Source organism: Moschus berezovskii, chromosome 4, assembly GCF_049115385.1.
Source record: "Moschus berezovskii isolate FMDL1 chromosome 4, NW_MosBer_1.0, whole genome shotgun sequence".
Taxonomy (NCBI): domain Eukaryota; kingdom Metazoa; phylum Chordata; class Mammalia; order Artiodactyla; family Moschidae; genus Moschus; species Moschus berezovskii.
The window spans coordinates 16,613,375-16,631,733 of NC_142463.1; the positions used below are offsets into that span (position 1 = coordinate 16,613,375).

General features: G+C 41.0%; 1 protein-coding gene across 3 annotated transcripts in view; it reads right to left on the minus strand.

The window, feature by feature from the left end:
• Positions 1–18,359, minus strand: part of HIVEP3 (HIVEP zinc finger 3) — a 569,356-nt gene that overhangs the window by 550,340 nt on the left and 657 nt on the right. The window lies entirely within an intron of this gene.

An 18,359-nucleotide genomic window follows, 5' to 3' on the forward strand; every position in this document is an offset into this window, starting at 1 on the left:
ATATGGACCTTGGTCAGCAAAGTGATTTCTTTGCTTTTTAATACACTGTCTAGGTTTGTCATAGTTTTCCTTCCAAGGAGCAAGCATCTTTTAATTTCATGGCTGTGGTCACCATCTGGGTGATTTTGGAGCCCAAAAAAATAAAATCTGTCACTGCTTCCACTTTTCCCCCTTCTATTTGCCATGAAGTGATGGGACAGGCTGCCATGATCTTAGTTTTTGGAATGCTGAGTTTTAAATCAGCTTTTCTCTCTCCTCTTTCACCCTCATCAAGAGGTTCTTTAGTTTCTCTTCACTTTCTGCCACTAGAGTGGAGAAAGGAATAGCAAACCACTCCAGTATTCTTGCCACGAGAACCCCATGAACAGTATGAAAAGGCACCAACAATATATGAGATTCCAATTGTTCCATTTGGAATTGCCTAACTTTTAAATTTTAGCCACTTTGGTGGATACCAGGAGATACTTATTGTAGCTTTAATTTACATTTCCTTGAGAAAATTTTAGGGTACTTTTTATTGACCATTTGAACATCTGCTGTGTAAAGTTTTTTGTCCATTTTTCTATTTAGTCTGGATTACTTGCCTTTCTCTTATTGATTTTTAGTTCTTTGAAGTATCTTCTATTCTGTTGGAGAAGGCAATGGCAACCCACTCCAGTACTCCTGCCTGGAAAAATCCCATGGCCAGAGGAGCCTGGTAGGGTGCAGTCCATGGCATCACTGAGAGTCGGACACAACTGAGAGACTTCACTTCCACTTTTCACTTTCATGCATTGGAGAAGGAAATGGCAACCCACTCCAGTGTTCTTGTCTGGAGAATCCCAGGGACGGGGGAACCTGGTGGGCTGCCGTCTATGGGGTCGCACAGAGTCGGACACACTGAAGCAACTTAGCAGCAGCAGCAGCTACTACTCTGTGGCTTGTTCTGTCATTCTCTTAATGATGTCTTTTGATGATGAGTTCCTAATTTCAATCCAATCTAGTTTATCAATATTTTCCTTTTAGTTAGTGCTTTCGTGTCTTACTCAGGAGATGTTTGCCCATTCTAAGGTTGCAGACATTCCTTTACATTTTCTTCTAAGAGCTTTATTATCTTACTACCATATTTAGATCTACAATGCATCTGGAATTGTATTCTATGAATGATTTGAAGAAGGGGATCAAGATTTTTCCTACATGGCTATTAAATTTGAACCAGCACCAATTTATTGAAAACATATCCTTTCTCCACTACATTTCGGCAAATCAGTGAGCATATGAGAATTTCTTCCAAAACCCCCTACGATGTTCCATTGTGCCATTTGTCTATTCTGGTATATACATCACAGTCTTAATTACTATAGCTTTATAATTAGTCTACATTTCTGACAGTTCTCTCAATTTTGTTCTTTTCCTTCATGTTTGTTTTGGCCCCTTTCCTTTCCACACAAATTTTATAATCAGTTTGCCAATGCCCTTTTTAAAAGCCTACTGGAATTTTGAATGGTGCACGTAATTTATAGATTGATTTGAAGGAAACATCTTTACAACATTGAATCATCCATTCTATGAACATGGTATATATATCTCTACGTTTCTTTAAGTCTCATTTAATTTCTCTCAATATGTCTTCTTGTATTCAGTGTAGAGATCTTATACATCATTATTACAATTATTCCTATAAATGTGATGTGTGTGTGTGGGGATAAGTGGTATCATTTTTAATTTTCATTTTCTATTTTTGTTACTAAAACACAGAGTACAATTGATTTTTATATATTGACCTCATATTCAGCAGCCTTGCTAAATTTACTTATAAATTCTAAGAGTTTATCTTTGGTTTTTCTAAATACACAGTCATGTTACTCCTAATAATCACAGTTTTATTTCTTACTTTCCAGTGCCTCTTATTTCCTTCTCCACCCATGCTGCAATAGCTAGGACTTCTGATGCAAAATTAAATAAACGTGGTGATAGCAGATTTCCCAGGGAGAAAACTTTCAACATTTCATATGGGATACTCCAACTTCAGAAACCGGGAAGAGAGGATCTATAGCAAAGAAGACAGAGGAGTATCCAGTGGGTGAAATTCTCATGTGTATTCTGAGCCTGTTTCTGAATTCTCCACTCTGTTCTCCTGATCTTTCTGTCTGTTCCCATGTCAGTTTTCATTCTTTTAATTCCAAATAACAGACAATCCAACTCAAATTTATATCAGCAATGAAAGAAAAACCAAGTGTGACTCCAATAATGTCTGCTATGCTCTCCCCAATGGGGGCCTCATCCTTGGTTTCATATAATAATGACAGAGTTGGAGCCCATGAGCAGGAAGAGTGAATTCTGCTGGGCACAGAGTCCATAGATGTCCACCACAATTACAGTTCCTCTGCCAACACCAAAGGGATTTACTTAACTTTACCTATGGATACACTTTTAATAACTAGTAAAGCTTTCAAGTTAACATCACTATGGTTCTTTTAAAAAAATTTTTTCCAGCTATTCACTCATATTATTCTGAAAGAATCTATACTTCTAATCTTTTTCCTTCCATTCTTGTCATAGGGATCTGCTTCCCCAAAGCACCTTAAATTTTTCTTGCCTACAAGCATGCTTCATCCTTATCTCTCCCTTAGAATACCTTCTCCTTTTCTCTCTTCCTAACCATAAGTTGACCCTCCGTCAATACACAGATCAAATCTCCCGCCCTCCGTGATCTTTCTCAATTATCACATCTGGAACTGTTATCTCTGTCTTCCTATGTACTTAATAGCATAAAAAAATTTTTTTAATGATCCAGATTTGTCAAGTATCTTTTCCTATTTGTCAGTCTCCCAACTAGACTATAAATTCAACCAGGAGGAAATCCTTATTTTCATATTTCTATATAAGCTTCGCAGCAATCTGCCCAACCCTAAACACATAGTTTCTACCCTGAATATTTTTAAACCATGGGCCTGTTAAGCTATCACCCCTATTTTTTCTCCTCTTCCTTTCGAAAGAATGAAGAGCAGTAGAAGAAAGTAATAAATAATGCGTGTGGTTTATGATGTGGATTCTGCTCTGCAGGTGAACCTCATCATTTGGGAATGGTTGTAGGTACTTAGTACATAGCACCCTGGATGCTGAAGTTTTGGTTTTAGATACTGTGCAAGGTGCTGGAGTATAGTGATGAATAATATAGACATACTGCCTGTCCTCAGAAAGCTCAAAAATTTCTTTTCAAGTGCTGTAATTAAATATTACATTATTTTCATAATAGTTTTAATTAAAATAAATTCTTACTTTTAATCTAATCAATTTTCTTAATCCTTTCTTAAATTTAACACTCTTTGCATCTTATTTAAGAAGTCCTTCCCATGCAGAGATTATGAAGGAATTCGCTTGTTTATCAAAATGTTTTTCCTTTCATGTTTAATTTTTTAAATCTCCTTGAAATTTATTTTTATATATTGTATACAGTGATAGTCAGATTGTGTTTTTCCATATGCATAACCATGGGTCAAATACCATTTATCAGAAAATTCAATGCTAACCTGTAATGTGTACTTTGCAATACACAAAAAGTCCATAAATGCACAGTTTTGTTTCTGGGCACCCTATTTTGTGCTAATTGATAAGCTATTGTGGAATCAATTCCACTCTTTCGATATCACTACATCTTTATAATAAGACTTGATATCCATAGAGCAAGTCCTCTGACCTAGTTCTTCTTCAAAATGTTTTAGTTATGATTGCAGATATTTCTATTGCTCCTTATAGTTCTGTCATCCTTTTCTTTATATATTATGCTATGCCATTAGCATATATTTAACATTTCAAACTGATATTTTTCCTGGTAAAAATAACTTTTTATCCCTAGTGATGTTTTTAACCATAATATCAGGTTCACCTGACATTGTGCTTATTGTTTGACAGTATACATTTTACCATTCTTTCCCTTTATTCTTGGTTTAGTTTTAAGTTGCAGATAAGTCTTTCTCAGCTAGCTGGGATATCATGCACTCTGTTGCTATTCTTTCCCTGGTTATTCTAGAAAATGCAACAAACATTGTTCACTGATCAATCTAAGAATAATTATTAATCTTTACTCTCCTTAAAGGAAATACCAGGGCCTTAGAATGCTTTCTTAACTTATATGCCATTGTTGTCTTATATTCAGTTTTCCATATTTTAATGTATGATATTAAATTATATTTTATATTTCATTTTTCTCATGTTTACCAACATATTTTACCTCTTTACTATCCCTCATCTTTTACCACTGGAATCACTTTCATTCTGTCTAAAGGAAAAAAATCAGTGAAGTTTGTGGGAGGCAAACTCATAAAGTGGTAGCGAAATACATTTTCTTTACATAGAAATGTCTTTATATTGTCATCTTCTTGAAAGATAGTTTCTCTGTGCATAGAATCCTAGGTTTTCAGCTACTTCATTACAGAAGACATTTCACTGCTTTCTTTCTTCCATTGTTGGGAAGTGTGCAAATCATGCTTTTCAAGGCAAATTGTCTTCTTCTCTGGATATTTTTAGAATGTTCTCCTTGCCTTTAGTGATCTTCTTGTGAACTTTGGGCTTGATATATCTTATTAATTCTGGAAAAACATCAGTCATTAAATCTCCTCAAATAGTTGCTTCTGATCCATTCACCCTTTCCTTTTGGAACCTCAATTAAAAGTACATTAGAACTCCTTGTTTTATCCTCCATGTCTCTTTTTTAATTTTATCGAAGTATAGGTGATCTATTCTATGGATGTCTTTTAATGTCTCTTCCATATTTTCTGTCTTTTTGTCTCCCTATGCAGCATTTCCAAGACCATCCCCATGGAAAAGAAATGCAAAAAAGCAAAATGGCTGTCTGAGGAGGCCTTACAAATAGCTGTGAAAAGAAGAGAAGTGAAAAGCAAAGGAGAAAAGGAAAGATATAAGCATCTGAATGCAGAGTTCCAAAAAATAGCAAGGAGAGATAAGAAAGGCTTCCTCAGCGATCAATGCAAAGAAATAGAGGAAAACAACAGAATAGGAAAAACAAGAGATCATTTCAAGAAAATTAGAGATATCAAGGGAGCATTTCACGCAAAGATGGGCTCGATAAAGGACATAAATGGTATGGACTTAACAGAAGCAGAAGATATTAAGAAGAGGTGGCAAGAATACACAGAAGAACTGTACAAAAAAGATCTTCATGACGAAGATAATCACGATGGCGTGATCACTGACCTAGAGCCAGACATTTTGGAATGTGAAGTCAAGTGGGCCTTAGAGAGCATCACTAAAAACAAAGCTAGTGGAGGTGATGGAATTCCAATTGAGCTATTTCAAATCTTGAAAGATGACGCTGTGAAAGTACTGCACTCAATATGCCAGCAAATATGGAAAACTCAGCAGTGGCCACAGGACTGGAAAAGGTCAGTCTTCATTCCAATCCCAAAGAAAGGCAATGCCAAAGAATACTCAAACTACCGCACAATTGCACTCATCTCACACACTAGTAAAGTCATGCTCAAAATTTTCCAAGCCAGGCTTCAGCAATATGTGAACCGTGAACTTCCAGATGTTCAAGCAGGTTTTAGAAAAGGCAGAGGCACCAGAGATCAAATTGCCAACATCTGCTGGATCATGGAGAAAGCAAGAGAGTTCCAGAAAAACACCTATTTCTGCTTCATTGACTATGCCAAAGCCTTTGACTGTGTGGATCACAATAAACTGTGGAACATTCTGAAAGAGATGGGAATCCCAGACCACCTGACCTGCCTCTTGAGAAACCTGTATGCAGGTCAGGAAGCAACAGTTAGAACTGGACATGGAACAACAGACTGGTTCCAAATAGGAAAAGGAGTACGTCAAGGTTGTATATAGTCACCTTGCTTATTTAACTTATATGCAGAGTACATCATGAGGAACGCTGGGCTGGAAGAAGCACAAGCTGGAATCAAGATTGCTGGGAGAAATATCAATAACCTCAGATATGCAGATGACACTACCCTTATGGCAGAAAGTGAAGAGGAACTCAAAAGCCTCTTGATGAAAGTGAAAGAGGAGAGTGAAAAGGTTGGCTTCAAGCTCAACATTCAGAAAACAAAGATCATGGCATCTGATCCCATCACTTCATGGGTAATAGATGGGGAAACAGTGGAAACGGTGTCAGACTTTATTTTTGGGGGCTCCAAAATCACTGCAGATGCTGATTGCAGCCATGAAATTAAAAGACGCTTACTCCTTGGAAGGAAAGGAGTTATGACCAACCTAGATAGCATATTAAAAAGCAGAGACATTACTTTGCCAACCAAGGTCCGTCTAGTCAAGGCTATGGTTTTTCCCGTGGTCATGTATGGATGTGAGAGTTGGACTGTGAAGAAAGCTGGTCGCCAAAGAATTGATGCTTTTGAACTGTGGTGTTGGAGAAGACTCTTGAGAGTCCCTTGGACTGCAAGGAGATCCAACCAATCCATTCTAAAGGAGATCAATCCTGGGTGTTCATTAGAAGGACTGATGTTGAAGCTGAAGCTCCAATACTTTGGCCACCTCATGCAACAAGTTGACTCACTGGAAAAGAGTCTGATGCTAGGAAGGATTGGGGGTGGGAGGAGACGGGGACGGCAGAGAATGAGATGGCTGGATGGCATCACCGACTCGATGGACATGAGTTTGAGTGAACTCCGGGAGTTGGTGATGGACAGGGAGGCCTGGCGTGCTGTGATTCATGGGGTCGCAAAGAGTCAGACACGACTGAGTGACTGAACTGAACTGAACTGATCGTTATCAGAAACAAATGTCTACCATTTCCTTTTTTCATGATCACTGAATTCGTTTTCCTTAACAGCTATAGTATTTGCATCAGGTTCCTCTTGGCATGTGGAGAAGGCAATGGCACCCCACTCCAGTACTCTTGCCTGGAAAATCCCACGGATGGAGGAGTCTGGTAGGCTGCAGTCCATGGGGTTGCAAAGAGTCAGACACGACTGAGCGACTTCACTTTCACTTTTCACTTTCACGCATTGGAGAAGGAAATGGCAACCCACTCCAGTGTTCTTGCCTGGAGAATCCCAGGGACAGGGGAGGCTGATGGGTTGCCGTCTATGGGGTCACACAGAGTCGGACACAACTGAAGCGACTTAGCAGCAGCAGCAGCCTCTTGGCAGGAGAAGGGAGGAAGACCAGGATACCCTTTCAAATTACCTGTTTTCACAACCCAAAGGCTCTCTCCCTCCTTGCTACCATAGAGACAGAATACTTCCTACAGATATGGCTACTTTCCTATGTGATTGTTTAACAATTATTCTTCTTTTTCCTCTTTGAAACAAACCATGTCAGGAGACTGCTTCTACCAGCTATCCATCCAGTTTCCACAAAAATGACTGCCAGCAAGGGATATAGCTTTTACTCACCACGGTACACTTCTCACCTTAAAGAACGTGACGTTTATGGTACTTACTAAGGTCTGATCTTTGCTGCTGCTCTCTCTGCCTCTGCACTGCCTCCCTTCACTTCTTCCCACCTGGCTTCCCTCTGATCTCATCTATTTGGGACAGTCTTTACACACATTTCTGAAACTCTCTTGCTTTCTCCATGATCCAGCAGATGTTGGCAATTTGATCTCTGGTGCCTCTGCCTTTTCTAAAACCTGCTTGAACATCTGGGAGTTCACGGTTTACATACTGCTGAAGTCTGGCTTGGAGAATTTTGAGCATGACTTTACTAGCGTGTGAGATGAGTGCAATTGTGCGGTAGTTTGAGCATTCTTTGGCATTGCCTTTCTTTGGGATTGGAATGAAGACTGACCTCTTCCAGTCCTGTGGCCACTGCTGAGTTTTCCAAATCTGCTGGCATATTGAGTGCAGCACTTTCACAGCATCATCTTTCAAGACTTGAAATAGCTCAACTGGAGAAAGCAAGAGAGTTTCAGAAAAACATCTATTTCTGCTTCATTGTCTATGCCAAAGCCTTTGACTGTGTCAATCACAATCAACTGTGGAACATTCTGAAAGAGATGGGAATCCCAGACCACCTGACCTGCCTCTTGAGAAACCTGTATGCAGGTCAGGAAGCAACAGTTAGAACTGGACATGGAACAACAGACTGGTTCCAAATAGGAAAAGGAGTACATCAAGGTTGTATATTGTCACCCTGCTTATTTAACTTATATGCAGAGTACATCATGAGGAACGCTGGGCTGGAAGAAGCACAAGCTGGAATCAAGATTGCTGGGAGAAATATCAATAACCTCAGATATGCAGATGACACTACCCTTATGGCAGAAAGTGAAGAGGAACTCAAAAGCCTCTTGATGAAAGTGAAAGAGGAGAGTGAAAAGGTTGGCTTCAAGCTCAACATTCAGAAAACAAAGATCATGGCATCTGGTCCCATGATGGAAAAACAGTGGAAACAGTGTCAGACTTTATTTTTTGGGGCTCCAAAATCACTGCAGATGCTGATTGCAGCCATGAAATTAAAAGACGCTTGCTCCTTGGAAGGAAAGTTATGACCAACCTTGATAGTATATTAAAAAGCAGAGACATTACTTTGCCAACCAAGGTCCGTCTAGTCAAGGCTATGGTTTTTCCCGTGGTCATGTATGGATGTGAGAGTTGGACTGTGAAGAAAGCTGATCGCCGAAGAATGGATGCTTTTGAACTGTGGTGTTGGAGAAGACCCTTGAGAGTCCCTTATACTGCAAGGAGATCCAACCAATCCATTCTAAAGGAGATCAATCCTGGGTGTTCATTGGAGGGACTGATGCTAAAGCTGAAACTGCAATACTTTGGCCACCTCATGCGGCGAGTTGACTCACTGGAAAAGACTCTGATGCTGGGAAAGGTTGGGGGCGGGAGGAGAAGGGGACGACGGAGAATGAGATGGCTGGATGGCATCACCGACTCTGTGGACATGGGTTTGAGTGAACTCCGGGAGTTGGTGATGGACAGGGAGGCCTGGCGTGCTGTGATTCATGGGGTCACGGAGAGTCGGACACGACTGAGCGACTGAACTGAACTGAACTGAACTTACACACATTTTGAAGTCTATAGATTAAATTTCTCTCCTAGTTGAGCTGGAAATGGAGTTTGCAAGATTTTCATTATTACTTTTTCTCCTTTCTTGTTGTTTGTGAATGTTTTCAAGGGAAAGAGGGGAAAATGCTGACTACTGCAATTATGTTTATACTCAAAGGTCGGAATCATCTTGATTCCTGTATCTCACATCCAGTACAAAAATACATCATTAAGTCCTGTCAACTCAGTCTTTGAGATATATTCATAACTTGTTCACTTTGCCCTCCACCATTTCTACCCTAGTCCTAGTCACCATTGTATTTTATCTGGTTTATTGCATAGCCTCCTAACTAGCTGTCCTACAGATACCTGAGGTGCTTTGTAGTCTGTTCTCCATAAGGTATTTCCATTTCTAAATTTTTAAATTGAAGTATAGTTGATTCACAATATTGCATCAGTTTCAGGTATCCATCAAAGTGATTCGGTTATACTGAGAATACATATATGCCCTATTTTAGATTCTTTTTTCATTGTAGGTTATTATAAAATATTGAATTTAGTTGCCTGTGTATACAGCCCTTGTTTACCTATTTTCTATACAGCAGTTTGTATCTGCTAATCCCAAACTCCTAATTTATCCCTCTCCTCATTCTGTTTCCCTTTGGTAATCCTGTTTATTTTCTATGTTTATGAGTCTGTTTATGTTTTATAAATAAATTCATGCATATTATTTTTAAACTCCATATATAAGTGATAACCATTTGGTATTCATCTTTGTCTGACTTCATTCATTTAGTATGATAATCTCTAGGTCCATCCATGATGCTGCAAATGGCATTATTTCATTCTTTTTTATGACTAATATTCCATTGTATATCTATATACCAAATCTTCTTTATCCATTCATCTGCCAGACATTTAGACTGCTTCCATGTCTTGGCCACTATAAATAGCAACATTTACATTTTTTAAGACATAAACCAAATCATGCCACCTATCCTCAAAATCTTCCAATGGCTTCCTATCTCACTAGAATAAAATTCAAATTATTTAACATAGCTGTGAGGCCCTAATCCCTTCTTTCCCTTCTCTCCTCTCCCATTATTGTTGCATTCCAGCCACAATATCCTCCTTGCTGTTCTCCAAACAGATCAAGCATATACCCACCTCAGGACCTTTGCACTTGCTAAACTGCTACAACCTTAGTTCCCTCATGGTTTACTCCTTCTCACTTCTTTCACATCACTGCTCAAATATAACTTTGTCAGGAGGTCTTCCTTGAACAACTGCTCTCACATATCACTAACCCACACATCCACTCCACGTCTCCTTACCCAGTTTATTTCTCTTCTTGGCACTTATCACCACCTTATTTTTCTTATACTTACTTGCTTTTTTGTTTGGAGTTGTTTTCTACAACCAAAATATAAGCTCTATGAGAACAGGGCCTCTGTTTTTGTTCACTGATGTATCACAAGCATGTAAATAGTAACTGGAGCCATAGTAAGCACCCAGTAAATGCCACTGAATGAATGCTATGGCTACAAAGGAACCCAACTGCAAGAAGTACAGTAAAAGCAGAAGTTGTGCAGCTCCTCCATCTTTGCTGTCACACTGTCTCTCACTTACTTGCCGTCCCGCTTCTCTGCTCATCAGCCACCTCCAACATCCTCATTTTCGGCCTGAATCTACAAGTCTTTCCCACCTGAGGTTCCTCAGCTCAGTGTCTAAATCCCAAACATCTGATTGGTCTGCCTTAGTCCAAGAACCCATCCAGAATCCAATTAACCACTGTTGAAGGACAGATGAGGGGTGGGGGTTAGACATGTCTATTCACATGCCAAGTAGAGTCACCTTCTCCAAGCTCTCTAAAAATGGGGGAAATGCTGACAATCTTTAACTCAGATGCAGAACAAGCCTCCACTAACACTTCCCTGATATTGGTAGAGAGAACGTATGTGAATTCTATTGATACAAGGGTGCCTTTAACAAGTGTCTTCAGAGTCCTGCGAGTAACATAAGTGAGTGAATAGGGCAAGGTGGTAAAGATGGCAAACTCAGGAGTCTCTGCTACATCCAAAGAGGTGCAGCTACTAGAACTAACCCCAGCCAAGGAGGAATGTGGGTCTGGAGTTGCCAGATCTGATGGGTCAAGAGAAGCCAAGAAATTTGGAAACTGTAGTGTGAAATCTCCCACTTTAAAAATGATGACAACTAATCCAATTTTTGAAAAACAAAACACCATGCAGACCAAATAAAACACATCTGCTGATCAAATTTGGCTCAGGGCTACTCGTGAGCAATTCAGTTTTATATAGTCAGCTCAAAAATAGGACACAGGTAATTTATCACACTCAAGAGCAATGTTTCCCAAGAGGTTCAGTGTGAAGATTTCATTAGCTGGAGTAACCCGAACTCTCGGTCCCCTTTTACAGCACCTGCCCTATCTTCTCTGCCAGTCCTGATACAAATGCCCACCAACTTTTACCCATGAGAGACATGGCTTAGTGGAAAGAATTACATCCTTGGAATCAAATAAATTGGGTTAAAACCCAGTGCTACCTCCTAGCTTTCCTTAATTTCTCTAAAATTCAGTTTCCTCATCTGCAACCTAAGAATACTAATTCCTACCTAGTAGCATTCTAAGAAATGAAATTAATATAAGCAAAGTGCCTGGTACATAATAGAGGCACAGAATAGGTAAGTTTTATTAATAGAGTAGGAGCCGGTCTTCCCATAGAAAGACATGATAGCTGAAAATCTACAATTGTGATACAGGATGTTCACAAGCTCACACCACCTAAATCTTTTGTGGGATAAGTAGAGGGAAAAGATGTATTTAATAAATAAAATGCGGATAAGAAATACAATCATGCAAGGGCCCAGGTCTTCACACTAACGGAAATACTGGTGAACCTAGTCCAGAATGAATACATTTGTAGAAACCAGCACTAATTAAAATTCATAGACATCAATTATCTGATTATTCAAGAACTCTCTCAACTTTTGAAGCCAGGTTTGGTATGCATATTACAACACAACACTGAGTCAAGTAGATGCATGCCAATTCTCCAATGGCCTAAAAAATCTAATCCTGTAGCTCAAGGAGACATAACCAGGAGAAAAATACAATCCTGCTGGCCAGGTGTAAAGGGCAGTGCTGACTCCATCTGGTGTGGGCTGCCAGGGGGCTGGAGCAGGACCATCCGACATCCACCATCAAATGCAGGGGAGCAACTGCTATGGGAGAGAACCCAAAGTCATCAGGAGGAATGCCTCTCTCTCCCATCCTTCCCTGCACTTTCCAGGAAGGAGCCAAGTGCAAGCTGGAGGGCCACACAAGGCACACCTTAAGGGTCATGAAACAGGAAAGGGGTCATCCTAAAATGAAACATGTAAAGGAAGCTCCCTGCAGGAACTGAGAGCACCCTGGACTGCAGAAATCAGAAACACCTTTCTCCTGGCAGGGAACTCTAAATAGGTCTCGCCCTCCATGAGGTTTGAAAAGAGTTTTGTCTCTGATTGGCTGTGCTTCCCCACTAAGGAAACCTGACCTCCCCCATCCCAGATCTGCCTGGGCCTATTCCTATTCCTCAGGCCCTCATGGCTGTTATAATCATGCACGTCCATTATCAGCTTTCCTCCAGGGAGTACCAAGCACCGGAAAATCACTTATCTCCTTCACTGTCAAGCCTCCCCTGATAGGCAGGCCATCAGTAATTATTTAAGCTATTTTCTAGATTTAAAAGGTGGGGGTGCAGGGTAGTCTAACATGGGTGGAGTATAGATCAAGATAGACAGGAATTGGCAATCACTGCAGCTGGGCATTGGGCAAACAGAAGCTCATTATACTCTTTTTTTCCATTTTGGGGTATGTTTCAAATTTTCCATAATATAAAAGTTTTGAAACAAAGGTTTCAGGAGAACACAGCTACAACATGAAAATAAAATCAGGTGCTCAACCCTCTCCATTCTGTGTCTGGACACAGAAGACTCTGGAAAGTGTTCAGATCAACAGCCTGCAGGGTTCCTGCACTCCTAGGACAGAGATCGTATCTTCGAGGCATTACACTCAGTGTCCTCAACAAACCACCTTTGAAAAATTCCCTAGAACTTTTCAGAATTATTCTGGCAAGACCCAGCTTCCCTTCTTGGCCTATAAACCTTTGTGCCTCCACAAATTACCCTGACAACCTCAACCCACTCCAAGGGCCTCTACTTCCTGTTCCAAACTACCGTGTTGAGCAATCCAGTTATTGAAATAGCTCCTGGGTGGCAGACGAGCGCCTGTTAAGCTGTTTCTCCCTCTTGCAAGTCAGAAGCAAGGGTGCTGTTATCACTTTCAAGGAGCCAAGGAACACTTTATATTTTCTTCTTCCTCTTCCTTCTAAGCTCAATTTGCTTCTAATTAAGAAATTGTTTTCATCATCTAAAGTGGAGTTTTTTAACCCCAATCCTATGAGCATCTCAGCGTTTCCTATTTGGGGGGCAAGCCTGTGCATTGTGGGGTGTTCAGCAGCTTCCCTGGTCTCCACCCACTGGATGCCCATAGCATGTACACTGTCCCCAGCTGCTACAACCAAAAATGTCTCAAGACATTGCCAAGAGTTCCTTAGAGGGCGAAATCGCCCCTGGTTGAAAACCACTGGTCTAAAAGATAGTGAAAAGCCAAGATCAATAGGGTCCTGGCAAAAAAAAAAAAAAAATGAGATATACAGTTTATTTCCACATACATTTTAGATAACATATTTCAATGTATATATTTATAAATAAGAATACTGAAGAAATATCACATCCCAAGTCAGAAACACATAAAGGAACAAGATAAAAATGAACTCAAAACACTCGCAACTATTTCTTCTTTGTGGCTTCCTGTGTAAATCTTATTTGTTTCCTCCAGATTATTCTGTTTTCAAGCCAATGCAGACATCATTTCACAGCAAGTCCTCTCTGAAGTGCCACACCATCTGTGTTAGGAGGAGAAACTCCTAATGAGGTGAGGTGTGCTGGCCTTCCAGCACTAAGTCGACAGGTGTCACTGGAGAACAGAAGCCCCCTGAGATTTCCTCAAGAAACCAGAAGAAAGCACCCGGAACACATCCTCCCCGTAGAGCTTCAAATATCAATAGATTGTGATCATGGCCAAGAAACAAAACAAAAGGCTAAGCAAGCAGCATGTGAGGTGACAACACCCAAGGGGAAATACTATTCTATTTCTTCATTACACAGAGGGAGTTTCCCGTGGTATACTCCCCTCCTCAGAAGACAGAAAATCTGCTTTCTGCTCTCTGTTCTGCACAGGCCTTACACTAGTCGGTCTATTATTCAGCTTCGGAGGATTTACATACAAAGTCGTCTCTCCCAGCTCCACTCCCAATGGCCCCCTGACCCCATGAAGATATTAACATGTTCCTCCTCTCTGATGCTATGGACAGGGAGGTGATGGGTGCAGGGGTGCTGTTTTTTGGGCTCCATTCCTCCTGCAATCCCACTTCACTGCCTGTCTCAGCTTGGATCCCCTCAATCCTAGATTCTGGCCAAGGCCTCCTAACTGATCTCCCTGGTTTAGAGTTTCCCTTCTAACCCAGGTTTCACACGGACGATGATCTTTCAAGGGCACAAGTCAGAAGAAACCAGAATCCTTCTGCTGTTTCTCACTCCCTATCGCTGGATACAATCCCAGTTTTTTTGGTGCACATTTGCGAAGCACACCAAATGGATGGCCCAGAAGGTGTCCAAGCAGTTGCAGGATGAGCATTGAGTGAAAGAGGTGTGCACCCGTGAGGGATTCATCCACTGGATAGGTGCTGAAGGGAGGAAGGGAAGAGGGTGTTAGATGCAAGGACTTTAAAGTTTCCTTATAATCCTGACTTGCCATAATGCTGGGAACTCCTGGATCTGCCATTCAGGTCCTGCCATCTGACCTCAAGCCTGCTGCAGTGTGATACTAAATGATCATCCATGAATGCTCCTGAAATAGTCCAGCATACGGTACCCCACTTCCATAAGATAACTTCTTTTCTGCTTGTCTTTTTTTTTTCAATTACAAAGGAATGGTTTTGGCGATAACAGAATAAAACAGTCCTGGATCAAATTGCCAACATCCTCTGGATCATGGGGAAAGCAAGAGAGTTCCAGAAGAGCATCTATTTCTGCTTCATTGACTATGCCAAAGCCTTTGACTGTGTGGATCACAATAGACTGTGGAACATTCTGAAAGAGAGGGGAATCCCAGACCACCTGACCTGCCTCTTGAGAAACCTGTATGCAGGTCAGGAAGCAACAGTCAGAACTGTACATGGAACAACAGACTGGTTCCAAATAGGAAAAGGAGTGCGTCAAGGCTGTATATTGTCACCTTGCTTATTTAACTTCTATGCAGAGTACATTATGAGGAACGCTGGGCTGGAAGAAGCACAAGCTGGAATCAAGATTGCTGGGAGAAATATCAATAACCTCAGATATGCAGATGACACCACCCTTATGGCAGAAAGTGAAGAGGAACTCAAAAGCCTCTTGATGAAAGTGAAAAAGGAGAGTAAAAAGGTTGGCTTGAAGCTCAACATTCAGAAAACAAAGATCATGGCATCTGGTCCCATCACTTCATGGGAAATAGATGGAAAAACAGTGGAAACAGTGTCATACTTTATTTTTTTGGGCTCCAAAATCACTGCAGATGCTGATTGCAGCCATGAAATTAAAAGACGCTTACTCCTTGGAAGGAAAGTTATGACCAACCTTGATAATATATTAAAAAGCAGAGACATTACTTTGCCAACAAAGGTCCGTCTAGTCAAGGCTATGGTTTATCCCGTGGTCATGTATGGATGTGAGAGTTGGACTGGGAAGAAAGCTGATCGCCGAAGAATTGATGCTTTTGAACTGTGGTGTTGGAGAAGACGCTTGAGAGTCCCTTGGACTGCAAGGAGATCCAACCAGTCCATTCTAGAGGAGATCAATCCTGGGTGTTCATTGGAAGGACTGATGCTAAAGCTGAAACTCCAATACTTTGGCCACCTCATGCAACGAGTTGACTCACTGGAAAAGACTCTGATGCTGGGAAAGGTTGGGAGAAGGGGACGACCGAGAATGAGATGGCTGGATGGCATCACCGACTCTGTGGACATGACTTTGAGTGAACTCCGGGAGTTGGTGATGGACAGGGAGGCCTGGCGTACTGTGATTCATGGGGTCGCGGAGAGTCAGACACAACTGAGCGACTGAACTGAACTGAAATATTTTAAGATCAAGTGTCTCAACAACTGCACTCCCATGGTGACTACTTCCAAGCATACGACATGTGCCCTCCACTCCTTCTCCGTAACACACACACACACGTACACACCCCACTCATTTGATATTTGATCTTATACTGTGCCTTAGGGAGGAAAAGATTTAATTCTTACATGCATTGACTCATCTCTCTAGCTCCCCAAAAGGTTAAACCTGGTTAGTTCATCTGCTTCAATTGCAATTATCCCACCAATGAGGAAATGGGAAGCAGGGAGATCAGGTACCTGCCTCAAAATCACAGATTAGTTGGCAACAGAGTTAAGACCAGAATAAGAACTCCTTTCCCAGTGTTCATTATTACACTATAAGTGCTCTTCTCCACACAGTGCAGAGCATGTTCAGGAAGCAAGTAGAAATAAATACTTGGGGAAAAAATAACCTGCAGAAGCGGATAGCAGAGTGGTTAAGTACTTGGACTCTGAACTCAGCCTGCTGTCATTAAGATGTAGCTGTCATTTACTTGGGGCCTCCCTGGTGGCTCAGACAGTAAAGATTCTCCCTGCAATGCAGGAGAACGCGAGTTCAATTCCTGGGTCAGGAAGATCCTCTGGAGAAAGGAATGGCAACCCACTCCAGTATTCTTGCCTGGAGAATTCCATGGACAGAGGAGCCTGGTAGGCTACAGTCCATGGGGTTGCAAAATTTACTTAACTATGTGACCTGAGACAATCAACTGGGCCTCAATTTCATTGTCTGAAACTGGGGTAATGATAGTACCTCTCTTACAGGGTTGTTGTGAGAATTAAATAAGTTAATACCTACAAAGCACCCAAAACAATGCCTGCTACCCATGCTAATAAAATCAGCATCATAGTTCTAATATAGCCACCAAAATACAGTAAATACTATCCTTCTTAAAATTAAGTCTGGAAAGTCATAATTAAATCTTGTTAACTTTGTTCATTGTTCAAAAAGAAATCAGCATGGGGGGAAAACTCACATACTATTAGTCCACAAAAATGTAAGTGAAACAGTTACTGAAATCATTTCTACAAAGAGGAATGACCTCATAATGACCTCATAGATCAAACGCATTGTAATACCTACCATGCCGAAGAATAAAAAACCTTAACAGCCTCCAGCAGTAATTATCTAAGTAAAGTGGGCTGCAAATCTGTTGGAGAATTGTTTTTGCCATGATAATATTTTGAGTAAATTGCTGCTTCTATACTAAAAGTACTGGTGTTGCAGAACTGGCATACTAATAGAAAGATTATTAAAGAAACACTATTAAAATGAATTAGGTTTTATTAAAGATTCAACACTACAACAGTGCCTGATTACAAGAGATTTCAAGCTATATTGCTTAATGGGCAGATAAAAGTGCTAATTAAGCCCACTCTTAGAGGATGTCCCTAGGCAGGTCTACAAACCACAGATAGCAAGAGGTCTAAGGCTAAATGAGGAACCAATAACACCAGCCCAGCTGGATACAGTCCTGCCAGGAAGATGGGGCGAGATCAGCAAGAGCCAAGCTTTTCTGCACAGGAGAGGTAACCTGGTAAAGCACACAACCATCCAACTTTTTTGAATCTCAGGATTTTTGTTTGTTTTTTTTAACTGCTTTGTCAGCAACACTTCTAATTGCTCCTTTGCTTAAGTGAAGAGATCTAAATAATCCACCAAAAACTGGCGACCCTTAATAAACAGTACAAGCAAGGAGAAGCAGAGAAAGTCTTGCCGTGATCACCAAAGCCTTCTCAGGCAACCAGAAGACACTGACTAGCTCTCACGGCAGCACCTCGGCCAAAAGCATCTCTCACCGCAAACAGCCTAAAGCTCTCAGTGGTTCTTAACAGAGTTGCTAGACTAAAGGCATTAGCCATGCGTTTGAGGATCTATTTTGCTTTCCCACCTTGTTAATTAACTAATCAGGGATGGCAAAGCGCCTCACAAATATAAAGTGTCAGGGAAATGCTAAGTAAATTCACCTACATGTTCTATCAACGCTCAATTAGGAAAGGGGAGAGAGCTAGAGGCTCAGCTGTCCCCAGAATGCTGCAAGCCAAGGGCCAGCTAACGTGAAGGCAGAGAGACCCGTGTGCCCTGCAGCAGCCTCCAGCCCAGAGCAGGGCTCTCGGCAGGACTTCTGGAAAGGAA